At 34.2% G+C, this 25,651-nt stretch overlaps 1 protein-coding gene across 3 annotated transcripts in view; it reads left to right on the plus strand.

Moving 5' to 3' along the window:
- Nucleotides 1–25,651, plus strand: part of Rnf180 (ring finger protein 180) — a 167,637-nt gene that overhangs the window by 2,084 nt on the left and 139,902 nt on the right. The gene's annotated exons all lie outside the window — the stretch shown is intronic.

Consider the following 25,651-nt stretch of genomic DNA (forward strand, 5'->3'; position numbering starts at 1 on the left):
AGAAATCTTAGCATATCAGAGAGGAAGTCTGTTCTAGAATGGAAAGACAAAAAAGACATCTCCTGTCATCAACTATTCATAATCCAGAAATGATGAAAGTTGAAAGAAGAAATAAAACTAAAAAAAATTCCAATAGTGGTCAATGATAATAATTCTATGGGTGGTATTGACATAGCTTGCTATCATGTAATTTAAAAGTGAGGAAAATAGTATTATAAAATATTTATCAGGGAGGGAAACATGGCAGAGCAGTGAGTACCAGCAGCATGGCTTTTCTAAGACAAAGTGCCCAAGGTCTGGAAATCAATAGCCTGGAGAAGAAACAAAGTGAGTGGAGGGCACAGAGGAACCACAGTGGAACTGACAGAGGAGAAGAAAAAATAATTCATTACTACAGAAGAAAGAGCTCACTGCTACAGACCAGAGACTATGCAGTATACCAGAATGATTCTATACCTGCCCCAGCAGGGAGGCAGTGAAAACAATTTTGCTGTTCACTGTTAAAGGAAGACCAGACTTGGATCAGGAGAATTTTATGCAATTGGAGGAAGCAGTGAAAATGTGAGACATTGTTTCTCAAGTGACTCCCCCACCCCCCAGAGTCAGTGGTTGGCAACCTGGCACACAGTTGCACAGATCAGCACTGGGCAATAGCTATTTTATTTCAAAAGGGCAAGAACTCCAACATCAGAGCAGCCCTAGGAGTGCTTCACTGCCAATGCCCCAGAGTGGAAGGAGGGAAGGGCCATCCAGGTACAGCAGACTGCTGGAAGTTGGACAACAGACTGGAGGGAATTCTGGTGAGGTACTTCAAAGGCCTGAGACTACATAGAATCCCCTCTGACAGCTTTCAGAAACCAGTCTTAGATCTAGCTAGCTACAAAGGGCTAAAGGCATATCCATGCTGTGAGACTGGAGGTATGGGTGAGAAAGCAGCTTTGGCCAGCATTGGGACAGGGTACCTTCTGCACTCAATGGCTAGCACATGAGAATAATCAGTTGTGTGGAACAGAGGAACCCAAGCAAGGTCTGGGAGGGATAAACTGTGCACTGACCTGGGAGCAGCCTACATCCAAGGGACAGGCAGCCTGGGGCTGGCTGCATCTAAGGGTGCCATAGCACCTGGAAGAATGGTGTAGAGATGGTTGTGGTGGGGAGGCATGAGTGAGCCACCTGAGGGACATCTGAAAAGTTGCTAGCTGAAGAATGGGCACAGCCCCTACATTTGGAGGTCAAAAACAGCCCCATACTCTACACTAATCTTACTGCAGACTTGGAGGGATTACACAGCACATTTTCATGCTCTAATGGACACTAAAACAGAGGATACAACAGGGATTTATTTTTCTTTGTTCGCTTGATTCATTTTCCTTTTTCTGATTTTTATTTTTTGGTTGTTCAGGTTTTTTAACCTTTAGTTTTGTTCTGTTTGATTCTTCTTTCTCTCTTTGTTCAACTATCTTTCTTGACTTTATGATATTTTCACGTATGTGAACAATGTCTTCTGTCTTTATGTTTTGCTACAAAATCTTTAGCTTTCATCTTCATTCTTTCTCTCCTTCCCTCCTCTCCAGTTTCCCAAAGCTTCAGTGTCATCCTTTGCCTTCCAGGTTTGCTTCTACTATTTCTCTTCAATTATCTCTCTATTGTGTCCCCTAGTTCTTTCTCTCCTTCTCTCCTCTCCAGTTTCCCAAAGCTTCAGTGTGCATCCTTTGCCTTCCAGGTTTGCTTCTACTATTTCTCTTCAATTATCTCTCTATTGTGTCCCCTATCCTTCTTAAATTTCCCTCCACAGGGCAAAAATCACTTTAGTAAGGGGAAACTCATTGCATAAAAGTTTCTCATATATGTTTGATTTTTTTATATAACAGTAGAGCTTGTCCACATGATTTAAAGTACCACACTAATAGTTACCACAGGTTGTCAGGTGCTAGACTGTGCTTGATGCTATTGTTATTGCTAATTGTACTTCTTTAGCTGGAATGACATACCTGTTGTAATCAGTTGTTCTCCCTTGTGTGACAACACTGTGTTTGGGGTCATAAGCATTACCATAGTCCAGTACTAAATGACTGAGTGCTGAACTAAATAGATAGCAACCTCTCATCCTTAATAAATTGGGAAGGTAGGATTTTGGGATACATACAAAGACCAATAATCACCTACATCTAGAAGACATCTGTGAGGAATAGACATTTTCTAGAGAAGGCTAAATACTAGTGATAAAGCTATCTACCATAGTAAATCTACAAGCATCAAGTTGGAAAACATAATAAAGTAAAAAAAAAAAAAGAAAATAATAAGACATAGAAGCAGAAGGCAACCCCAGACATTCAGCCCACTCAAGTCAAGTCTAGAAGAAAACAAGAGAGAGGAAATCAGAAGCTATTCACTTGAACTTTCTAAAATGATACCAGAAGAAGTAAAAAATGGATGAGGAGGCTACAGAGAAAATAATCTTGCAGATAGAAAAGAAATGACAGAATGAAAAACAAGCTCAGTCTAGATAAGACATAGATTAAAAGAAAAATAGAGGAGCTTAGGAAAATGATAAAAACCATAGATGCCCAATATAAGAAAGAAGTGGAATCCATGAAACAGATTCAGACATATCCAGGAGATGAAAAATTCCATTGAAAGTATATTCAAATGAACAAAGGTGAGAATAGAATATCAGATCTAGAAGACAGGATTGCAGTTACTGACCATAAAAAGAAAGATTTGTTAAAAATATCAAGAAACCATGAAATCAATTCAACAACTGCAAGATGATGTAAAAAGAAAAACAATATAAGAGTGATCTGTCAGAAAACTTCCCAATTGAAAAAAGAATTAGACATCCAAATAAATGAGGCATATATAACTCCAAGTAGCCATAACCTAAGTAAATCTTCACTAAGGCATATAATAAGCAATAGTCCAGAAATTCAACACAAAAATAGAATGTTAAAAGCTGTTAGAAAAAAATAAATCAATCAACTATAAAGGAAAATCCATCATAATCACAGCAGACTTCTCAATACAAATCCTCAAGGAAAAGAGAGCTTGTAGTGAAGTATTTCAAGCCCTAAAAGAAAACATGCTACCTTGTAAAACTACATTTCAAAATCAATGGAGAAATAACATACTTCCATCATAAAGAACAACTGAAAAAATTTACGACCAACAAACCAGCAATAAAAAATGTTCTGACGGACATTTTAGAAAGAGATCACAAAAACCACAATTCAAAGTATATCAGTAGAAACAACCAGGCAGGGCAAGCAATTAAACATAGGGCAAAGGCAAAGAACCTACAGCAGGAAAATAATATTCTAAGAATAAGCTAATACATTACCATTTATAACTATCGATGCAAATAGTATCAATTCATCAATCAAAAGAAGCAGACTGACAGAATGGATCAAGAAACAAGATCCAGTGATAGGCTGCATACAAGAAACACATTTAACTCAAAAGAAATTCATAGGCTGAAAAATCAAAGGATGGAAAATAATATTCCATGGCTCAGGAACACACAGAAAGCAAGGATAGCTATCCTCTTTACAGACTATGTGAGCTTTAAGTCATGACTAATCAAAAGAGACAAAGAAGGTCACTATATGCTTGTTAAAGGAAAATTTCAAGAAGAGATTACAATTATAAATATATATGCACCAAATATTGGTATACTCAACTATATAAAGCAAATATTCACAGGGAAGAAAAATCTAATAAGCAGTAACACAATTGTAATGCATGGCCTTAATACCCCACAGTAATAAATAGACATATAAACTAGATTGAAAAAAATCAACAAACAATAGCAGAACTGAATCATACTTGTGAACAGATGGACTTAGTAGATGTCTACAGAGTGTTCCACATCAAAACATCAGAATACACATTCTTCTCAGCTGCACAATGGGTGTTCTCCAAAATAGACCACATACTACCCCATAGAACATGCTTAGGTAAACTATTTGACCATAGTGCAATGAAATTGGAAATCAATGACTAAAGAAACCTCAAAACTTCACATATACATGGAAATTAAATAACACTCTTCTGAATGACCAATAGGCCACAGATGAAATTAAGAAGTTAAACAGTATCTATAATTAAATGATATCACCAGTACAACATACTTCAACTTATAAGATGAAATGAAAGCAGTCATAAGAGGGAAATTTATAGCACTGAATTCTCACATCAGGAAAACAGTGAGCTGAAATAACAACCTAATATTGAAACTCAGGTGTCTAGAAAAAGAAATCAAGCCCAAAGCTCATATAAGGGAGAAGACTATAAGGATCAGAGTGGAAATTATGCAATTCAGATTAAGAAAAAACTAGATAAAATGAATGTGCAAAATTTGGTTCTTTAAAAGATTAAGTGAAACTGAGAAACCCTTAGCCAAACTTACCAAAAAAAGGAAAAAAAAAAGACTTAAATTCATATAATTAGGAATGAAAAGGGTAAAATCACAATGCATCCTGTGGAACATCAGTACCTACTTTGAGAACTTATATTCTAATAAGATGGAAAATAGAAGAAATGGACAGATTCCTATATACATTTGAATTACCAAAGCTGAATCAAGAAGATACAGTGTCTTAGTTGCTGCCTTCTTCATCTAGTAAACACTGGGAGGCACTTAGGCCCAGCCACAGGCCCAACCAGATACCATCAGTAAGTACATGCAGATCCCAGTCAGAAGCCCTCCTGGATAACAGCATTGAGGTTGCACAGACCCCAGCGAGGGCTCAAACCAGGCATCAGTGGCTTGGATACACAAGCCCGAGCCAAAGGCCTGCCTGGAAAACACCTGCATAGGCACACAAGCTACAACCAGAGGTCTGCCCAGATAACAGAGTAAGTGTAGGCAGACCCCAGCCAGAAGCCTGCCTGGGCAACAGCAGCCCAGGTACTCAGGCCCCAGCCACAGACCTGCCCAGACTTTAGCAGATTGGGTGTGCAGGCCCCAGCCAGAGGCCCACCCAGATATCATCACTAAGCATGCACAGGCCTCAGCCAGAACCTCACTGAGACAACAATGCAGTGCAAGGATCCAAAAGGCCACCATTCTGACCCCAAGAATTAGCCTAGTTGTGAGCAGCAGAGAGAAGGCCCCTGTGAAGCTTGCTAAGAATTGAAGCCCACTGGGGCAGCAAAGAGTCACCTCAACAAAGGTGCAACATACTGCATCTTGTTGAAATGAGAGGACACCTGAACAAAACTCAAAACCAGATTTCCAGATCATGAAAGGCAACTCCAAAAGGCAAGATGGAACAATCTGATACTCAAACAACTAGACTCCCTGAATTGGCAGTGAGGACTTGGAAAAAAATAAAATCAGAAATAATTTCTCAGCAACAGAGATGGTGTCTATAATGAAAGACATGATTAATAACACTAGAGCAGACACAGGTTAAAAAATAGAGGAGCTAAGTGAGGAAAATGATGGAATCCAGCATAGGAAAAAAATGGAATCTATAAAACAGATGCAGACATATTTCCAGCAGATTAAAAAACTGCATTGAAAGTTTATTCAGCAGAACAAGCCAGTGTGAGGACAGACTATGAGTTATAGAAGAGAGGATTGCAATTCGCGACCAGGCAAAGAAAGATGTCTTAAAAATAATAAGGGACCACAAGAAATCAGTTCAGCAGGTGCTAGATGATGCAAAAAAGAATAACAGAAGACCAATTAGAGCCAATGAGGAAAGAGGGCAAAGTGCAAAGGACATAAAAATCTTCATAGTGCTGGGCGTGGTGGCACACACCTGTAATCCCAGCACTTGGGAGGCTGAGGCAGGAGGATCACTGTGCGTTCAAGACCAGCCTGGGCTACATAGTGAGTTCCAGGTCAGTCTCAACCACATAGTGAGACCCTGTCTCAAAAAAACCTAAAAAAAAAGTTACAGAAGTAATGGAAGAAAATTTCCCAAGCAATGGAAAAGAATTTGACATAGATGAGTGAGACATATAGGACTCCAAACAGCTGTGATAAAAAAAAATCTACATGTAGGCATGTAATAGTTAAGATTTCAGAAACTCAACAGAGCAACAAAATACCATGAACAGGTAGAGAAAAGAAACAAATCATATGCAAAGGAAAGCCCATCAGAATCACAGCAGACTTCTCAACAAAAAAGTTCAAATTAAGAAGAGCATGGAGTAAAGTGTTTTAAGCCTTAAAAGAAAGCAACCTCCAACCCACACTGATGTACCCTGCAAAACTATCTTCCAAACCAGCACTCCAAAAATTTTTAAACAATATCCTAGAAAAAGATAATGAGAATCACAACCCCATGAAGCCCAGCAGAATGAATCCATCAGGCAAGACAAGAAATTAAATTCAAAGGGGGAGCAATCAACAACAGGAAAAAGTCATCACAAGGCTGTCAATATATATCAATTATAACCATCAATGCTAATGGTCTCGATTCATCAATCAAAAGAAGTAGACTGTCAGAATGGGTCAAGAAGCAAGATCCAACAATATGCTGCATACAAGAAACACAATTGGAAAAGAAACTCATAGACTGAAAGTTAAAGGGTGGAAAACAATACTTCATGCCACAGGAACTAAAAAAAAAAAAAAAGCAGCAATAGCTATGCTATTTGCAGATAAAATGGATTTTAAACCAACACTAATTAAGAGAGACAAAGAACACTTCATCCTTGTAAAGGGAATAATCCAAGAGGAAGAGATGACAATCATAAATATATATGCACAAAATATTAGTGCACCCAACTATATAAAACAAATATTGATAGACATGAAAACTCAAAGAAGCACTAGTACAATAGTAGCGGGGGACCTCAATACCCCGCTGTCACAAATAGATCCACTAGATAAAAAATAAATAATGAAATACTAGAACTCAACCAATCACTTGAACAAATGAACTTAACTGATGTTTACAGTGTTCCACCCCAAAAAATAAGAATATGTGTTCTTTTTAGCTTCATATGGGTCATTCTCCAAAATAGACCACATACTTGTTCATAGAACATGTTTAAATAAATGCAAAGGAATTGAAGTTGCCATATGTGTGTGTGTGTGTGTGTGTGTGTGTGTGTGTGTGTATAGTGATGAAATTGGAGTTCCATGGCAAAAGAAACCAGAATTACACAGACACTTGGAAATTGAACAGCATACTTCTGAACAACCAATGGGTCACAGAAGAAATTTAAAAAAGAAATTAATGGATGGGTATTTAACTCAGTGGTTCCACCGCCTGCCTCACAAGTGCAAGGACCTGAGTTCGAAACCTGGTATCAAAACAAAAAAACGAAATCAGTTTCTATAATTAAATGACAATGTTATACTGCCACATATCACGATCCGAGATACAATAAAAGCAATCTTAGAAGGGAAATTCATAGAAGTGAGTAATCATATTAGGACAACAGAGTGATAAACAACCTAATCCTGAACCTCAAGCTTCTAGAAAAAGCAGAGCAGGACAAGCCCAAACTCAAAGAAAGGAGGAAATTATAAAGATCAGAGCAGAAACCAAGGCAATGGAGACTAAAAAATGATACAAAATATCAATGAAGAAAAGAATTGGTTCTTTGAAAGAATAAACAAAATTGAAAGACACTTAACCGACCTTATCAAAAAAAGGAAAGAAAAGGCCCAAATCCATTGTGTTAGGAAAGAAAAGGGTAAAATTACAACGGATCCAGCAGATATCCAGAAGATCAGCAATACCTACTTTGAGAACCTCTGTACCAATAAGTTGGGAAACAGAAGAAATGTTACCAAAGTTGAATGAAGAAGACCTAAGAATTCTAAACAACCCAGTATCAATCAATGAAATTGAAAATGTAATTAAAAACTTACCACCAACAACAAAAAAGCCCAAGTCCTGATGGCTTCACTGCTCAATTCTAGAAGACATTTAGAGAAGAACTATTGCTAGACCATACCTCTCACTTTGCACTAAACTAAAATCAAAATGGATCACAGACCTAAACATTTAAATAGAAACAATAAATCAGCTAGAAGAGAAGTTAGGTAGAAATCTTGAAGACACTGGCATAGGAAAAGATTTTATGAAAAAAACCTCAGTCCCACGTGAATACCACAAAAAATCAACAAGTGGGCTCTCCTCTTTTTATTTATTTTTTCAAGTTAAAAAATGGTCAGTTGTTTTTTGTTTGTGTGTTTTTTGTTGTTGTTGTTTTGGTACCAGGGATTGAACTCGGGCCCTTGCGCTTGCAAGGCAGTTGGCAGAACCACTGAGCTAAATCCCTGGCTCTCCTCTTTTTAAAAAGCTTCTGCACAGCAAGAGAAACCACCAACAGAGTGAAGGAAAAGCCCACAATGTGGGAAAATATTTTTACGAGCTTTTCCTGAGACAAAGGCCTACTATCTTGAATATATAAAGAACAAAAAACAGCAAAAAAAAACAGACCTCCAAATTTAAAGACCCAATAAAAAAATGGATGTCTGAAATGAACAGATATTTCTCAAAGAAGTAAAAGCAGCAAATAAATGTATAAAAACATGTTCAACATCACTGGTCATTGGAGAGATGCAGATGAAAATGACACTGAGATTCCACCTCACTCCTGAAAGAAATCAAGCAATAACAAATGCTGTCAGGTTGTGGGGGAAAAGGAACCCTTGTCCACTGTTGGTGGGAGTGCAGACTGGTGCAACCACTGTGGAAATCAGTATGGATACCTCAAAAAACTAGGATTAACGATCCCATTTGGCCCAGGTATTCCCCTGCCTGATATCTTCCTAAAAGAATTAAAAGAATCATACCATAGCAGTATTTGTAGCAGCCCAAGTACTCCCCAACTGGAGACTGGATTAAGAAAATGTGGTTTACTTATAAAATAGAGTACTACTCAGCCATAAAGAATGAGAAACTAGGGATATTTATAGCTAAATGGTTGTTCATTGAGGTCATACTCTTAAGTGAAATAAATAATACACACATGTAAATGAGTATCTTTGATGTGAGAAAGTGAAAGTGTAAGTAAGGATCAAAATGTATAATAGATAATGTGAAAGAGGAAGAAGAGATCCAAATTGGAAGGGGAAATGGGATGGGTAGGGGAAAGGAATAAATAGGAGAAAAGGAAAAAATGGAAACAAAGTCTTTGTAAATAGGGAGGGATGGAGGAGTTGAAGGGAAGGCAGGGAATGGGGAAAAAAAAGAAGAACCAAAATATATCATGTAAAAGTACTAATTCCCAATGATGAGTGTCATATTGTGTACCTAAAATGTACCAAAAAATTAATGACTAAAACAAAAAAAGAAGATGCAGTGTACTATGGATTTATTAATTCAATTTGATAATTAGTGGTAATTGTAACTCCATTTGGTCAATTGAAGGCTCAGGATCCTCTACATAGTCTTCAAAGTTTCTCTTCTTTGTACAGGCAGATATCAGAGTCCTTAGACATTAGCCCAGGATTTCTCAACTCAACAAGAATAGGATGTGGTAAGGTTCCTTTCAGAACTCTGTAAGGGTTAAATCTGTATCTGAGAATGTCTGGAAGCTCTAAGGTCCAGAATTCAGGTCATAACTCAAGACTTTGGTTATAAGTTAAAGCCAAAATTCTGGTCGTAACTCAAGATATTCATATGTTAGGACATTCATAACTCAAGGATCCACTGTATTAAAAATTTAAATAACCCAATATCAATGAATGAAATTGAAAATAATGAAAAACTTAACAACAAAGAAAGCCCAGGTCCTGATGGTTTTATTGCTGAATTCTACAACAAATTTAGAGATGTAGAGCCAGTTCTCTTCAGATTCTCTAATGAAATAGAAAGGGAAGCAACACTCCCAAAATCATTCCTGGAAGCAAGTATTATGCTGATAGCAAAACTGGAGAAGATCTAATAAAAAAGGACAACTACAGACCAATCTCCCTAATGAACATAGACACAAAAGTCTTCAATGAGATACTGGCAAACAGAATGCAGCAAATGATAAAGCAGGTTACATACTATGATCAAGTAGAATTCATCCCAGGGATTCATGGATGTTTCAGCATATGCAACTCAATAAATATGATACATGAAATCAGACAAAATCACATGATCATCTCAATAGATGCAGAAAAAGCATTTGACAAAATCCCTTACACATTTATAATAAAACCTCTACAAAAAAAATCGGAATAGATGATTTTTATATCAATCTGATAAAAGCCATCTATGACATACCAACAGCCAACATAATACTGAATGGTGAAAAACTGAAACCTTTCACTCTAAAATCGGGGACAACACAAGGAAGTGCACTATCACTACTCCTACTCCCTGTAGTTCTGGAAACATTAGCCAAAGCATTAAAGTAGTAAAGAAATAAAAGGAATAAAGATAGGAAAGGAAAAAGTTAAATTATAATTATTTGCAGATGATATGATTCTCTACATAGAGGACTCAAAAGCTCCACCAAAAAACTTCTAGAGTTAAAAAACAAGTTTAGTAGCATAGCTGGGTACAAAGTAAATACTCAAAAATTAATAGCTTTCATGTACACAAACTCAACTGTGAAAGAAATGAGGGAAATAACACTTTTCACAAAAGTATGAAAAATAATGAAATACATAGCAATCAGTCTAACAAAGGAACTAAGGGATCTTTACACTGAAAAGTATAGTACTCTGAAAAAGGAGATCATAGAACTTGAGAAAACAATACAAAAATTCATTTGGAGCCAGAAGAGACTTAGAATAGCAAAGACAATTCTGGTAACAAAAGCAAAGTAGAGGTATCACAATCCCTAATTTGAAATTATACTATACAGCTACCATGATAAAACTGTACAGTACTGGCAAAAAAAACAGGCCTGAGGATCAATGGAATAAAGTAGAAGATCCAGAAACAACCCCTAACACACTTTGTCTTTGACAAAGGGGCCAAACATGTTCACTGGAAGAAAGATAGCCTCTTTAATAAAAACCTGGCTTTTTATATGTTGAAGACTAAAATTAGACTCTTATCATAAACTAAAAATATATGAAAGATGTAAATAGTAAAACAGAAACACTCAATCTGCTGGAGTAGAGAATAAAGAAAAATCTTGAGGACATATGTGTAGGCAAAGACTTCATGAACTAAAGCCCAATCACATGAGAAATAATAGAAAGAATTTTTAAAAATGGCATCTCTTCTTATTAAAAAACTTCTGGACAACAAAAGAAACCACCAGCAAAGTGAAAAGACCACTCACAGAATGGGCAAAAAATTTTATCCAGTTGTTTCTATAATTAAGGACTAATGTCTAGAACATACAAAGAATTGAAAAAAATCAGACTGACCACCCAAAGGACTAATATCTAGAACTTACAAAGAATTGAAAAAAATCATACCAACCAAATTGAAAGACCCAATCCAAAAATGCACATCTGAGATGAATATAGACTTCTAGATGAAGAAGTATAAACAGCAAATAAATATATAAATAAAAGTTCAACATTACTGGTCATTTGAGAAATGCAAATTAAAATAATGCTGAAATACTATCTCACTCTAGAAAGAATGATTTATCAAGAAATCAACCAACAACAAATCCTGGGCTTCTGGAGAAAAGAAACTTTTCTCCACTGTTGCTGGGCAGGTGCAGTCACTGTGAAAATCAGTGTGGAGATTTCTCAAAACACTGGGTTTTTGTGTGAATAAACTATAATAATACATAAGATCCTAATTACATAATGGACAGTGTGAAATAGGAAGAAAGGGGCTAAAAGTGTAGGGAAAGTGGGAAGGGTAGGGAAAGCTAATAAGGGAAAAGGAAAAAAAAATGAGAGAATTAAAAAAATGGAAATGAAGTGTTTGTAAAGGGGGAGGAGAGGAGGGATGAAGGGAGGGCAGGGACAAGGGGAAAAAATGAGAACCAAGACCTGTCATGTAAAGGTACAAGATACCAATAGTGAATGTAACTGTACTGTATACCTAAAGTGTACCAATAAACTCAATGAGAAAAAACTAAACAAAACAAAACAGAAAACAAAAAAACAACACTGGGTTTAGAGATCGTATTTAATCCAGCTATTCCCCTTCTGGGTATCTTCCCAAAAGAATTAAAAGCTTCATACCACAGTGATACATGTACCCCTATGTTTATAGCAGCACAGTTTGTAATCATGAAATTTTGGAAACAACCCATATGCCCATCAACCAAAGAATGGATTAAAAAGATGTAGTTTTGGGGCCAGGGATTACCTCAGTGTTGCCACTGTCTGCGTGAAAAGTACAAGGTCCTGAGTTCGATCCCTGGTACAAAAAAAAGATGTAGTTTTGTTTGTTTTGTTTTGTTCTGTTTTGTTTTTTAGGATGGAGTATTATTCAGCAATAAAGAAAGATAGGCTTAAGAAATTTCTAGGTATTTAGATGCACCTTTAGACCATACTCTTTAAGTGAAATAAATCCAACTCACATATATAAATATTGCATTGTTTCTCTGATGTGAGAAACTGAAAGTATAAATAAGGACCTAAGTGTATAATAAATATTGTGAAACAGGAAAAAATTGTTCAAAATAATACCAATTGTACAGATGCTTTGTTACTAATTAAAGTGTTTTATGCAAAAAAGGAAAAAAGTTATAATTTTCTTAGGAGATGAGTTGAGAGATAGATTAGCAATTGAAAGTCTATTATTTAAGATTGTGATATACAGTATATTTACCATTGTTACTATGTAATTGTTTTATTATGAAATATTTTTTCATAGAAGTGTTTTATATTTTCTTTGCATATACTTGTATTATATTAAAATAAAAAGTTTAAAAAATAAAAATAAAATATTTATGCACCTTCTGGACTGAACATTATGGAACTTGTTTGATATTTATTCAAAACAAAAGTGTTCAAAAAGTCACTTACACTTTAGATTAGGTTTTGTAAGTCAAGTAATTGAAAAATACTGGATAGTGCAGCACCAACCAGGATATCCATTGTTGATGCCTTCACCATTATGTTTAGTGGGTAGACATTTTATTGAAATTATGCAACCCACAGGAAAAAAGGAAAGGTCAATATGACAGTGTAAAGTGTGCTGTTCAAAGAAGACAGTAATTACAAAAAGAATTCAGAAGGACACTAGATACTACTGTACAAATTGTACCATTGTTTTGTGTACTGAATGTTTTAACATATCCCATACACAGAAAAACTATTGAAAAAAATTGATAAAATTGTCATTTCTGTATTTCCTGTTATCTTATAAAATTAATGAAAAAAATATGCAATTTTTGGTCATCCTGTATTTGAATAATTGGACTAAGCAACTGTTATGAGACACACTCAGTTTTTCATTACTTGTTTCAGTTTTTATCTCAGCCATCCTTAATTAGATTACTTTGCTACTCTAATAAATTAGTCTCTTGATAATATCATTTACTCATTAAGTGTGCAAGAATAATTCACACACTTCTGTAGGATGTATTGAGATAGGTAGCGGATTCGAGCAATACAAAATAAAAAAGTGTCATCTTCTAGGAGCTTCAAACTTTAGTGAAAAGAGACAAACCAGTGAAGATAGCCTGATTTTATGAGTAGTATAACAGGAATACAAATAAACTTCTACCTGGGCTAGTCATAGTAGGCTTCCCAGAAGAGGGTTTCTTTTTATGTGTGTGTATGTTTATATGTAGATGTTATACATAAATATACATGTGTGTGCTGTATATAATATGTGTATATCATATATAATTGCATAAACATATACTTTCTTGCTATAAGAATAGTACATTTACAGTCATCACTTCTGCTTCTCTAATATTGAGTGTGTTTTTCAGCTACATGAAAAGTAGAACATGTGTAGAAATTGAGGTGTAATCTGGGACATCTGACCTTTAATTTTCTAGTTACTAGCACATGGTAAAGCACAAGATAGGGTATTTAGAATAAGATTTTGAGATAGTCTAGAGTGTCTTCAGAGAGAAAAGAGGACTTCTACTCACCCTTCATGGATGACTTTCATGAAATGAGAGGAAGAATGAAAAGAATGTACTATAAATATTCAAATATTTAAGTAGAATATCGATTCCATGTGTATGTTATTCAGAAGAATATGAACTTCAGAAATTTGAACTAAAAGTGGAAATTTGTGAGTCAAAAGCATGTAAGTATTGAGTCACACTGTGAGAGTAAATGAGATCACCATGCAGTGTGTGAATGGAGTGAAGTAAAAGGGCCTAAAAACATATATAGGATACAAGCAAAAGAGAAATTTGCAAAGGGAGAAAAATCAATAGAATATAATCCTGAAAATTATGATGCAATGTCAAGCAATGAACATGTTCCAGGAAAACAAATTGGTTATTAGCATTGAGTGTTGTCAGATCTAGAAGTCCAGCAACTGTCCTCAGTGGGCAGTTTTGTACTCCTGTGTTCTAGAAGATGTTGGTGTGTAAAAGATGCCCTTTGCCTTTGTGAAGAGGTGGCAAACTATAAAACTATATATAAGACTAAATGAGAGTTATAAATGTGCATTAGTTTTATCAAAGAGATCATTGATCAAATTTCATTGCAGTAAAAGTTTTAGGGGGAAATACCAAATTGAAGTAGACTGCATAAACTGAGAATTTAGGAATACTTTATGAAGCACTTTAATTATTGGGTTATAACTTTACTTCCATCACCAGTCTACGAAGTGTTTCATCTTTACAACACCATTGCTAGTATAGTGGGTGGCAAGAATATGATCAGTGAATGTTAAATTGATTATTGTATTGTATACTTCCACATATTTTAAGATAATTTGCTCATTTTGTCTTGGGGTTTATTATTCTGATAGTATCTTTCATGCCATGGCTATAATATTGAAATAAATATTTTATTGTTTATTACATTTTTAACTTTTCCTCTTCCCAATTCTTTGGGTCAGCATATATTTACTCATAGCATTATGACATGCTATGGACTGAATTATGTGTCCCCCAAATGTATTATGTTGAAGCTATGGTGTGACTATCTGTGGAGACAAGGAATTGAGGTAACTAATGTTAAGTGAATCATAAGAATGAGGCTGTAATACAGTAGGAATGTGGTGTTATAAAAAGATGAAGAGAAATAGAAGGACAATGTGAGGACACAAGAAGGTGGCTTTCTGCATGGTAGAAATATAGCCTTCACTACAATCCAAGTATGCTGGCATCCTCATCTTGGTCTTTCAGCCTCTAGAATAGTGAGAAAACAAATTTTTGATGTTTAGGTTCCTCAGTCTGTGATGAAATGGTAGCCTGAGAAGACTAAGAAACCGTGTCTTATAGATGCTGGAAATTCAAAGATGAGCAGAAGAGAGGTGATTTGTCTTTGTGACATTTTAAGGATGTATAGTTTAATGATAATATATTAGTATTATTAAATAATCAATTACACTATAACATGACTATTAGTTATAATTAGTATAATAATGTTAAATTTATGATTTAACATTTAAATTTTGATATTTATAATACAGACCAATCACAAAGTTATTATATTTTGGTCAGTCATAAATATTCAATTATTATCTATTTAAAGGAAAAGTGTAGGGAAAAGAATATAGACAAGGTAGTCTATATAACTGTAAGAGGAAGGCTTTTCTTTTTTTTTTTTAATTTTATTGAGTTTATTGGTACATTTTAGGGATACAGTACAGTTACATTCATTGTTGGGATCATGTACCTTTACATGGCAAGTCTTGATTCTCATTTTTTCCCCTTACTTCTGCCCTCCCTTCACCCCCTCCTCCCCTCCCCATCTACAAACACTTTATTTTCATCTTTTCATTCTCTCACATTTTTTTCTTTTCCCTTTTTGTTCTTCCCCTACGCATCACACCAAGAGGAAGGCTTTTCTGAGGATGTGATTTGTGTGGAGATGCAAGTGAAGCCAGTACAGGAAGAGGGGTATACCTATGAAACTAAAGAAATTGCTGTAATTGAAGTTCAAAGATCAGCAAGGAGTTTGGAAAGCTATAAGGCTAGAAAGCTGGGTGGCACTTAAGTCATTTATGATGTTGTAAATCAAATTGAAAGCTTAGATCTGTAACCTAAGAACTAAGAAGTAACCAAAGAGGAGTGATGTGGCCTTTGAATTTTAAAAGATCATTGAAATTATAGTATGAAGAATGAATTGGAAAGGTTTTAACAATGGACGCAGGATGACTGCTCTTAAATGAGATTGTTAAAAACTTCATTGTTCATTTAAAAAAATTTTACCCTTTACCTTTTCAAAGTATAAGTAGAAAAACCAAGCAGTCTAGTAGAATTTTGGTTCATTTACATTTGTAAAACTTTAAACCTTTAGTTAATAATGCTAATCTAAATGACATTTTTGTTAACATAATTTTTTTCTCTGTGGTGTTTACAGGTGTAATAGTTTAATATAGTCATTTTAAATGACTTAGCTAAGAGAATACTATTACATTAGAAATACCAAGTGTTAAAAATCTTTCAGAATTTAAATTGTCAAATTTTTTACATTTAATCTTTCCTTAAAATGTTAGGGGTCATGTAATGATAAAGGTCTGTATAATTTGTAATTTTAAAATTAAATGATATTCTCATTGTACAGAGCAACTGAATACAGGCACTGCCATTAATGAAAAATAGGAGTGGTGCATCAGCTCCCCCTGCTGCTTGAACAAGTTATTTCATATTTTATCACATTTTCTTGACAGTCATGTGTTAAGTCCAGTTAGGTTTTTTTCCTTTCCTCTTTTCACATGATAAATTTGAAACGTGAAAAGTCTCTCAATACAATATTTAAAAATTATAATGAAATGTTTTTTCTAAATTTTAATTTAATTTTGCCCAAGAAGATAACCTCTTATGCCATTACCCTAAAGGCTTCAAATGTCTCAAATCAATTTGCTTCCTTTTTCATCATTTACCTTCAAAATATGTATATTAAAACTTTTTTTTAGGTCTGGAGGTGACAGAGCATCTGCTTAGCATGTGGAAGACACCGTATTTAATTTCTAATTCCATCACAAAACTGTGAAAAACAGCAAAACGCCCTTGTTTATGTATATGTATTTATGTAATTTTTAAGAATTAAGTGACTTACCACTGTGACAAAAACAGCATGGTGCTGGTGAATAAAAAGACCCAAGGATCAGTGGGATAGATTGGAAGATACAGATACAACTCCAGATGTACTCAGATACCTCATCTTTTTTTTTTTTTTTTTTTTTTTTTGGTACTGGGGATCGAACTCAGATCCTTGTGCTTGCGAGGCACACAGCAGCAACACTGAGCTAAATCCCCGGCCCACAGCTACTTCATCTCTGACAAAGGAGCTCACCATCCTCAGTGGAGGAAAGATAGCCTCTTTAATAAATGATGTTGGAAAAACTGGATCTCAACCTGCCAAAGATTAAAACTAGACCCTTATCTTTCACCATGCACTAAACTAAAATCCAAGTGGGTTAAAGATCTAAATATTTCAATAGAAATTATACTTGCTGGAAGATAAGTTAGGCAGAACTCTCAAAGACATTGGCTTAGGAACAGAATTTATGAACAAATCCTTGGTAGTATGGAAACTAGCACAAAGAATCAACTGGGATATAATCTTATTAAAAAGCTTCTGCACTCCAAAATAAACCATCAACAAAGCTAAAAGACAATCTACAATGTGGGAAAAAAATTTTACCAGCTGCTCCTTAGGCAAAGGACTATTATCTAGAATATATAAAGAACTCAAAAAAATCAGACCCCCGCTAAATTTAAAAAAAAACTATTCAAGCCGGGTGTGGTGGCACACGCCTGTAATCCCAGCATTAGGGAGGCTGAGACTGGAGAATCTCTATGAGTTCGAGACCAGCCTGGGCTACATAGTGAGTTCTAGGTCATTCTCAACTACATAGTGAGACCCTGTCTCAAAAAAAACCAAAACAAACAAACAAAAAAACCAATTCAAAATGGGCACCAGAAATGAACAGACATTTCTCAGACAAAAGAAGTAAAGCAGCAAATAAATATATGAAAAAATGTTCCATATCACTGGTTATTCGAGAGATGCAGATGAAAACAACAGTGAAATTCTAACTCACTCCAGAAAGAATGGCTGCTATCAAGAAATCAACAAATAACAAATGTTGGCGGGGTTGTGGGGAGAAAGGAACCCTTCTCCATTGTTGCTGGGAGTGCAGACTGGTGCAACCACTGTGGAAATCAATATGGAGATACCTCAAAGAACTAGGATTAGAGGTTCCATTTGACCCAGCTATCCCTCTGCTGGGTATCTTTCCAAAAGAATTAAAATAATTATACCACAGCAATATATGAGTACCCATGTTTTTAGCAGCACAGTTTGTAGTAGCTAAAACTTGGAAGCAGCCTAATTGTCCATCAATTGGAGACTGGATAAAGAAGGTGTGGTTTTACTATAAAATGGAGTACTACTCAGCCATAAAGAATGAGAAGCTAGTTGTTCATAGGAAAATGAATGCATATTGAGGGCACACTCTTAAATGAAATAAATAGGACACCCATGTGTAAATACCAAATAGTTTCTCTGGTGTGAAAAACTAAAAGTGTAAATAAGATTCAAATTGTATAGCTGATAATGTGAAATAGGAAGAAAGGGGCTAAAAGGGTAAAAGGAAATAAGGGAAAAAAATGTATGAGTAAAGAAAAAATGGAAACAAAGTCTTTGTAAATAGGGAAGGGAGGAGAGGGTGAAGGGAGGGCAGAGGAGAAAGGAAATAAGGGAAAAAATGTATGAGTAAAGAAAAAATGGAAACAAAGTCTTTGTAAATAGGGAAGGGAGAAGAGGGTGAAGGGAGGGCAGAGGTATGGGGAAAAAATGAGAACCAAGATACATCATGTGGAGCTACAAGATCCCACTGATAAATGTAACTATACTGTATACCTAAAAAGCACCAATAAACTCAATTAAAAAAATAAAATGAACATCATGACAGCTAAAAGAAAAAGAATTAAATGACTTAAACTTTGAACTTTAATGATTGATGTATCCTATATTACTTATAAAATCATATTGAAATAAATATTACAAATGTTATACATATGTTTCTTTTTTAAAAAATTTTAAGTATTTGACAGTCTCATTTATAGTGGAGGCTTCTGTGTTTACTCTGCCTTTACTTTGAGCTTCATATCCAATTTTTCAGAAAAGCAAACAATACTATACATTCAACTCAGCCTTTTATACATCTTACCTATGTCAATTACGGTAACTGAGTTTCCTTTTTGTTTTGCTTGAAAGTACACTTGTAACTATTTAGAGAGAAATGTTTTTATTTAGAAAAAATGTGATTTATATCAGTAATTTCAAATAGCACAAACAGCTATGGGATCTTTTTTCCTTTATGTACCTCTCCTTACATAAATTAGTGTATTACTTTTGGTCAATTTAAAAAATAACATGCCTCAGTTTTAGGTTTGTTTTTGGTAAGCTTAGGGAATAATAGCAGTGTCATCCTTAACACACATTTACAAAAGATTTGTAAGAAACTGTATGTCTCTAAAACTTAGACTATTTGGTACATTTTTGTATTTATTTGGTATAGGTGTTAACAGTGGAAGCTTACTGACTGAGGACCTGAAATCTGAAACCAGATTAACTGGATGTAAACTCTTATTTTGTAACTTAGCGTGTGACTTTAAGTTATTTAATTTCTTTTATTTCAGAGAAATTGCCCTTATCTGTAAAAATAACATAATTTTTAAAAATCACATAAAATAGTGCTTCCAGCACAATTTTTTTTTCATTGAGTTTATTGGTACTTTTTAGGCATATAGTACAGTTACAGTCATTGGGATTTTGTACCTTTGCATGACAGGTCTTGGTTCTCATTTTTTGCCATACCCCTTCCTTCCCTTCACCCCCTCCACCCTTCCCTATTTACAAAAACTTTGTTTCCATTATTTCATTTTCTCATATTTTTTTTGACAATGTGAAATAGGAAGAAAAGGGCTAAAGGTGTAGGGGAACTGGGAAGGGTAGAGGAAAGTTAGCACAATAGTAATATTTGCTACTTAGTGAAAATCAGAATAAGTGTTGTAAAGTTTCCATCACCTATTTATTTAACTGACTCTGATCTTTATTTGGACAGAAATGTTCATAGAGCATTTCAATAATTAATAGTAGATAATAGTTTCTTAGTGTTTTACGATCAATGTTATATTATTAAATACCATGATCAATTTATATGTTTAGATGAAATAATGAAATCTGCATAATAACAATAACATATTTGATACCTAACATAGTCCCTGGCATATTAGTAAGTTAGTTTGTTTACTCGCTTTGTGTGGTCAACCCTATGTCTAATAATAATAAATATTGCTACGTTGACTGTCATTAATTTATTTTTATATTAATAACCTATTTTTACTACCGGTATAAACATTTTTCTTTCTTTCATTCCCTCCCTTTTTTCCTACCTTCCTTCCTTTGTGCTCATATGTATATATATGTTTCTGAGGCAAGGTATTTAGATAAAGGTACACTGTTTATTTTATTGAGTCACTTCTAGTAAGTTTCCCAAGGTTCTTTACATGACAGATTTCTATAGCCCATTCATATTTGTTAAAATGGTTCTAGGAACAAATAGAACCAAATATTAAAAGATTTTGATTTTCAAACAAAAATTTCAAAACTACAAAATTCCACCCAGCATATATTAAATACTGAGTTTATTTCAGGTGTTGTCTTAAGATGTGAAGCTATGAAAAGGAATAATTCATGATCCACAGAGCTGATTAACTAATGTGGTTTGGACTTGGAAACTGAATCAAGAAAGGCCTCTATTATTTGGATTAGAAATTTTCAGGAGATGAAAGATTTATTTCCAACATGTAAAAAATAGGGTTGTGTGTTAAGAGTGTACAAAATGAAATTATATTTTAATTAAGCGTCTTGGTTACTTTCTTCATCACTTGGACATAGTACGTGACACCCACAACCTAAAGAAGAAAAGATTTCTTTTGATTTACAGTTTGTAGAGGTTTCATTCTATAGTTGGCTGGCTCCAAGACAGGGTAGCATGGCTGTGGAGCATGGCAACAGGAAGCAGAGACAAGAGAGGAGGGAGGGAGATAGACCATGATCAACCTCCCCCACCAGGCTTTACCTACCAAACATTTAGCTAAAAGTTAAGCAGTGTACTAATTCATTTATGAGTATTAACCTCTCCATGATCCAATCCACTCACCCCAAAGCCCACCTATGAGCATGTATGTCTTTGCAGGGGGTACATCTAGTTATAAACCATAACATTAGAATATTTAGAAAATAAAATTATAGTTATTCCTCGGTAACTGTAAGATTAGTTCTAGAACACTCCCACAGACACCAAAATCTACTTGCTCGTCTTTTATATAAAATGGTATAATCTTTGCTTATAACCTGTGTATAATTTAATCTCTAGATTACTTATAACACCTCATATAATGTAAATTATAAAGAGTTATTTAGAGAATGATTACAAGAGAAAAAATGTACATATTTAGTATAGATGCAGTATTTTGTGCGCATTTTAATCTATGGTTGGTTGAATTCAAGAATTTAGGACCCACACCTATAAATGCAGAGAATAATATATTTGGAAAGAAATAATGTATTTTTAGGACAATTCCAGGAAGAATATAGTCTTAATCTTAAAAATATTAAAGTGGAGTGGAAGTATTTAATCTCTGAAGTAATATAAAACATTTAGAAACATTTAGATATATATTTAACTAAAAGACTGAAATTTTTTCTTTTGCCAGTGTATTCCATCTTTGAAAATGGGTTTCTCAAACATCTTGATAAAATAGATTATAGATCTTGAGTTTAATGCTTTTTCCTAGTTGTCCTAAGGTATACATGAATTAGAGAGAAAAACTATTAATGACTGAAATGTTGCTGAAAATTAATCAATATCAGAACTTAAAATGTTGGAAAAGACAGGGCCAGGGATTTAGCTTAGTGGTTCCACCAACTGCCTTGTAAGCAAAAGGTCCCAAGTTCCATCCCTGGTACAAAAAAAAAAGTTGGAAAAGAAAGATGACAAAAATCACGCAAAATAAAATTCTGAAGATATCTCATGATTCTTCATTTTATTCTGTATGAGAATCATAAGTATTTGTTTTTTAGATGGTAGTTTTTGTGGGATATGAAAGTTGTGTAAATTTTCACTAAGTACCCCAAGTGTCTTTGACATTGGTGTCTGGGGACTGATTTTGAGAAACACTGTTCTAAGGTAGTCTTCACAGAGCTTGTAATTTTGTTCTGGATTATTTTCTTTAGTGCTTGTCAAACAAGATCCTTGGCAGAGTTCTGCTGTTCTATCTGCTCTGTATAAATTGCATCCACAGATTTCTTGGAACAAAGTTTGAAGACCTGTGATTACCAATGACTCTTTAATTCCAAAAATCTCTCCTTAATCATGCCTAGTAACATTTATGAACAGTTATATTGTGGATTTAACAGAAAGGATCCAAGCATATTTGCTTATTTTTACACAATTTGCTTGCTGCAGAATGAGACCCATTGTGACTTAAAATTTTTCTCTTCCCTAAGCTGAAGATATGTTTTCTTGGTGTCTTTGGAAGAAGCTAGAAGGCTTTTTACCTAGAGTGGTTTTACCCTATGACCTAGTAGTGAAGGGCAGGGTGCTCATTCAGATTTCATGTGTTCAGTCTCTGCCACGTGGACAATTAACTGTCTCCCTTAAGCCTCAGTTTTCCTGTCTGTAACTGGTGAACTCAGTGAGAGAATACATGTAAAATAATCACTACCACTCCAGGCACATAAAATTTCATCCATTTAAATTCACTCGTGGAATTTCTCAGACCCAATTTTACTAGTAATACTTCTTACTCTGTTATCCAATTAGGATATTAATTGTTATACAATTAGTAGGTTACTTTTTAAACCTTCTAAAAGCAACTATTAAAATCTGAATCTTATAGTTTACTCCAAGCCATTAGCAGGTACTTCTCAAAAGATTTATTAGTCTGTCATCTATTTATACTTGCACAGTCCTTCACTGAATGCACCCTTTTGCCCATTGTAAGAATGGATAAATTTCTTAGAGGTCCAGTTTCAAATACATTTTTGACAGAATTCCCTAGAGATCTTACATTCTTCAAATGTTAAGGAAAAGTCTAAGCAACTTTTTAAAAAGTCTGTTTTTATGTAATTAAATTTATATTTATATTTCACCCTGATTTTCCAAGACATACACACAAAAAGGAGATGACCTTTTTCAGAATTATTTATAGTGTATGTGAAGTAGTAAGCATTAATTTTTGCCAATTATGGGAGATGTGAAGAATTTATGATTTGTAAATGTTTCTTGGTCACTGTTCTTTAAGGATATTTTTGCCTTTTTTAAAGCAGTGTTATTAGGATATAATTTAAAAATAATAAAATGTACACTTCAATGAGTTTTGACCATTATATGCATACTCTTGTAATCATAACTATTATATGATGTGTAGCACTTTATTTCTTTTTAATGTTTTTTAAAATAGTATTTGTTATTTAACTTTTAGTACAAACAAATCTATATTCTCATTGTTGGGTGTGGTGCTGTTTTCAGTAAGATCAGAGATTGGTCCTCAGCAGTTCATCTGGATTTTCTGCAAATCTTAACCATTTATTTCAGACTCTTCCAGCCACCTTAGTATGTTATTCTGTTTCTTTCTAACTAAAATATTATTGTGATCTGGATATAGACAAATGTCAACTCATCCCCTAATCTTTTCTCCAAAACCACTTTTTTCTTTGAGTTTTCACCATCATAGCAATCTTTGTGTTATTTTCTTATCTATTATGTACTTAAATACAGTATGCTGAATTTTTTTCCTCATCAGTCTGTCAGAAATTCCTCACAGTTTCTGGCCCATTGCGCACTCTCCATCTATATTTTCTACATTAGCTCTTGATTCCATTCTTAAATATATATTTTCTGTAGGTTATGTTGTGTGATAGAATAGATTGTAATACATTCCCATCATTGCCTGTATTTTTGCCTATATTGTATCAGAAAATACAATAAGATAAACCTTTGCAAGTTCTCCTGATATTGTTGTAAGGAGACCTGTTAGGAAACCATATATGATTGAGCTAGAGACGTTTTCTAGCATCTCTTTCTCTTTGCTTAACTTTGCCTCTGTTGAATGATGTCCTCTTCAAATTTCCATGCTCTTTCCTGGCCCTCTTTCATTCTCAATTTTGACATGGGAAGTTGTAAGCTGTAGTCTGTTAGGCAGAATTGGAGTTTAGTCATTGTGGTTATGACTAAATTTTCTTTAGCTAACTATAACCTTTCCAAGATACCTTTATTTGTTGTTGAAATATTTTCAGCCTATGTTGTTGGATTTTTAAAGCATTAGAGTTGAAGAAATTTAAAGCCTTTATTTTTCTTTTTTTACTAATTAAATTAATTTTATTTGATACATAACTTTAAAATTGTATGTATTGATGGGGGTAACATGGTGCTTTAAGACTTGTGTATATTGTGTAAATCTGGTAAACATTTCTGTCTGTTCACACATTTATAATTTATTTATGATAGTAACTTTTAAAATAATTTCCAGCTTTTTCAAATGTATGTTATTGTTATCTATAATCACCTTACTGTGTAATGATACAACAGAACTTTTTTTCATATTTAACTGTAACTTATTACCCATTAGTCATGAATAATCACTGATTATTATTTATTTATTTATTTATTATTATTATTTTTTGGTACCAGGGATCAAATGTGGGACCTTGTGCTTTTGAGGCAGGTGGCAGAACCACCGAGCTAAATCCCAGCCCATATCACTGATTATTATTCATAGTATATTAGTATATAACAATACAGTTGTGTACAATTTTTTAAATGATGAATGTCGCCCATCATATGAATAACCCATCTTCTTTCTTTTTAATTTACAATGTAATTTCTTTGTTTGTGTTTGTGTTCTTATAGCCTGAAGGAAATTAGATTAAGATAGCTTCTTTTTTTTTTCCTTTTATTGAGTTTATTGGTACAATCTAGGTATACAATACAGTTACATTCATCATTGGGATCTTGTACTTTTACATAATAGGCCTTGATTCTCATTTTTTCCCCTTGTTCCTGCCCTCCCTTCACCCGCTCCTCCCCTCCCCATTTACAAACACTTTATTTCCATTTTTTCAGTTTCTCATACTTTTTTCCTCTCCCTTACTACCTTTCCCCCACCCTTCCCACTTTCCCTACACCTTTAGCCCTTTACTTCCTATTTCACATTATTAATTATCTCATTAGGATCCTGTGTACTATTATAGTTTTCCACACCAGAGAAACTATTTGGTATTTCAGTTAAAGAAATCTCTGTACGAACGTTAAAAATGGAATCCTAAAATAAAACTAAAAAGGAAAGTAAAAGAGAAAAGGCAATGATGTAAGATTAAAATAATCCTTAATTCTGAAGATGAAATGGTCCCTTAACATATTTAAATTGCTTCTTGCTCTTGTAGTCTTATTCTTTTTTCATTATTTAGAGAATACTTTTTAGTTTCTGTAATCAAACCCACTTAGATATGACCTTACATACTTAGTACAATGCATTATTCCTGTACAAATGGAAAAATAAAAATATAAAAATTAACATTTCTAGACCAATATGGCTGTTAATTTCTGTACAATGCCAACTCAACACAGTAAATTGGGATAACTTTTTCCAAAATTGACAGCACTGTTAA

The sequence above is a fragment of the Fukomys damarensis genome, unplaced genomic scaffold (genome assembly GCF_012274545.1).
Source record: "Fukomys damarensis isolate Sample0158 unplaced genomic scaffold, DMR_v1.0_HiC HiC_scaffold_1, whole genome shotgun sequence".
Classification (NCBI taxonomy): Eukaryota; Metazoa; Chordata; class Mammalia; order Rodentia; family Bathyergidae; genus Fukomys; species Fukomys damarensis.